Source organism: Mus musculus, chromosome 10 (assembly GCF_000001635.26).
Source record: "Mus musculus strain C57BL/6J chromosome 10, GRCm38.p6 C57BL/6J".
Taxonomy (NCBI): domain Eukaryota; kingdom Metazoa; phylum Chordata; class Mammalia; order Rodentia; family Muridae; genus Mus; species Mus musculus.
Genome location: NC_000076.6, coordinates 95630249 through 95633283, shown reverse-complemented (window position 1 = coordinate 95633283; position 3035 = coordinate 95630249). Strand labels below are relative to the sequence as shown.

The 3035-nt window shown below is 48.6% G+C and overlaps 1 long non-coding RNA gene across 1 annotated transcript; it reads left to right on the top strand.

Annotated features, from left to right (window-relative positions):
- The first annotated feature begins 1039 nt into the window (after positions 1 to 1039).
- Positions 1040 to 2781, top strand: Gm33336. Its single transcript, XR_871967.1, has 3 exons — positions 1040 to 1159; positions 1412 to 2050; positions 2378 to 2781. It is a non-coding gene; the product is annotated as a predicted gene, 33336 (long non-coding RNA).
- Positions 2782 to 3035: the final 254 nt, after the last annotated feature.

The following is a 3035-nucleotide window of genomic DNA, read 5'->3' as shown; positions in this document are numbered from 1 at the left end:
AAGCTCTAGATGGCAGCAGGAGGGGCCGGACTAAGAGCGCTGGCTGTGCTTCCAGAGGACTAAGGTTCAGTACCCAGAATTCATTGGACACAGTGAGTTCCAAGGTAGCCAGGGCTACATGGTAAGACCCTGACCCAATTAACAAATACATAAATTGAATACCTTTCTGCCTAAGGAGGAAGAGGGGGAGTAAGGTCATTTTATTGTTCCTAAGAATCTGCCAAAGTCAAAAATAACTCAACACAAAGTTAGCTTCTTGGGATAACTCTTGTCTCTTCTCCACTGAAAACTACAAGACAGCCGGGCATGGTGGCGCGGGGTTGCTACAGAATCATCCCGAGCTCTGATGAAGGCAGATGGCCAGCCTCACGCTCAGAGCCCCTGACCCCCAGGGCATGGGGTGGGACCCAAGAAATTGTGTTTCTAGTGGACCACAATTGGGGGGCTGCAGTAAAAATAGGAATGACATAATCTTCAGTTTTGTCTCCTCCACGGTACCTTCAGAGTCCAGTACAGTCGTCGTCCTCAGGGAGGTGAGTGTCTCTCAGAACAACCAAGGACTCGTTTGGGGTTACATAGCTAATTCATTGGTGGAAGAATAGGGTCAGAAAGCCTGACTGGTGATCTTGTTCCCCTACATTAGAGAGGACTCTACTGAAGACAGCTGGTGGGAATCATATTTGGTTTTTATTGTCTCTTGAACCATCCTAAAAATCACCTAACCGAGTCTCAATAAAGGATTGTCTCGATCCAGTTGGCCCGTGGGCACGTCTGGAGGAAATTGTCTTGATGACAATCACTGGCATGTGAAGGCAGTACTTCTCCCACTGTGGCCGGTGCCTTTCCTACGTTTGCATCCTGACAGAGTGAGCAGGCCCATATGCATCCGTGTTTGTGTGGATTTGATGTGTCCAGTTGTTTTTCATTCCCGCTGCTTTGGGCCCCTGTCATAATGGACTGCAACCTGCAATTGTGAGCTAAAACAGACCCTTTGTCTAATAAGCTGCTTCTTATCAAGGTATTGGATGAAAACAACAGAGATGGGATATTCCCACTAACTAGAGCACTCGCTAGTCCCTGCTTGGAGCTCAGTGTACCCCAGGCAGTTCTTTCTCTTATGTAATTTAACGCACTCAACTGTATGATGTCAGTTTCACAGGTAAGAAAACTCAGGCTTGGGTAGGTTAACAGATGTCTCCACTGGCTGTCAACCAAACATACCACGGAGACAAAACAGGCTAAGGCTGTTTTCAGAGCCTTGGACTTAGCCACTACTAACTACCCTTCAATAAGAATCTCTTCCGCTCCCTTTGTCCTGTGACTCATATTCCCGGGTCTAGGGCTTGAGCTGTGGCCCCCAGTATAAAGGTATAATTCCAGCTACTCCAGAGTGGAAGGAACTGGATTGCAGTTTGCAGGTCACACTGGAGATGGATGGTGATGTAACAACAAAAGCTGACCTGGGAGATGTTCATGCTAACCCAGGTAAATGAGGCAAATGAACAGCTGAGCCTTGCTGGAGAGCCACAAGGCAGCTGGGCCTCCCAGATAAGTAATGTGGATGAGTCAGGGAGTCGCCCACAGCCAGGAAACTTACTTGTCTCACCAAACCAGCCAGGTAGGTAAGTTTCCCTCCAATTTCAGTGAGCCAAACTTCCTTTGCTGTAAGGCCCCTCTTCTCTAAGCTCTCTCTCTCTCTCTCTCTCTCTCTCTCTCTCTCTCTCTCTCTCTCTCTCTCTCTCTCTTTTAGTAGGGGGATACAAACCAGAAAGAATGTATTTCTTTTTCTTACTACTTCTTGGTTAGTATATGAAGAGACAGGTTCCGCTGAGACATTTCATATGTATACTTATATCATTATGTACTGTTATTATATCCCACCCGCTGCCACCTCCCATTCTTCTCTTGGTTGACATTTTTTTCTTTCCTTATGTTTATGTACATGAATGTTCTTGCTATATATGTATGTCTGTGTACCAAATATGGACCTGTTGCCTGCCGAGTCCCTAAGAGCACACTGGACCCCTAAGGACTGGAGTTACAGATGGATGTAAGTCATCGTGTGACTGCTGGGAACCAAGCCAGTGACCTCTGGAAGAGCAGCCAGTGCTCATAGGCACTGAGTCATCTCTCCAGCCCGGGATTGCCTGTCTCTACTGACCAAATTCCTTTACCAACTCTCCCTTGCCCCTTTAAAAGCTCCCAAGAAAGTCGGGCTTTGAGGGCCACAAGTAGACTTCACCTGTACCCTTTCCTTCTGTTCCTTCTTTCCCCAGCACATCCTCAAAAGCTCATGGGACAATGACAATAACCTCGGGCTTTGTGGATGGCCTTCTAGATAAGCACTCATTTGGCTCCCATGATATCGTCCTTTTAGGTCACCAGCCAAATTTGGCTTCTCAGAGCCTATGTGACTCATGTTCACAAAGCGTTTCCAACCTCTCCTTCCGATGCCTGGCTTCACCTGGGAAGAGGAAACATTAGCCAGGACTGGGCTAAGCCTGGAGATCCGATGGAGATGTATACTCACCGGACCAGGACATCCTCCAAGGATTAACAAGGAGGGGATTAGCCTGCCTATCCAGCCACACCACCACTGTGGGACTATGAAAGGCAGCCTGTTCTCTGGTCGAGCCAGACTTACTCCGGAGACCCAGTAGAAACTCTACAAGGGATGCAACAGTGAGCCATGCTCGCAGACAGACATAGGCGCCTGACACCACAGAGCCCCCAGTTCCATAATCCTGTGACTGAGAGTCACGTCCCCAAACTCCTGGTATTCTGGCTAGACTCCACCCCCACAGTTAACCTGGCAATAGCTAGGTATGTTCCTCCCCACAGCTACCCTGCAACTGCAAGATAGCCCAGCCCACTATAAAAGGGGCTGCTTGGCCCCTCCTCTCTCTCTTAAGCTCTCACCTCTCTTGGTCTCATCTCTAGCTCTCCTCCCCCTCCCTTCCCCGCTCTCTCCACGTGGCCATGGCTAGCCTCTCTCCTTCCACCTTCTCTCTTTCTCTCTGCCTTTCTACAATAAA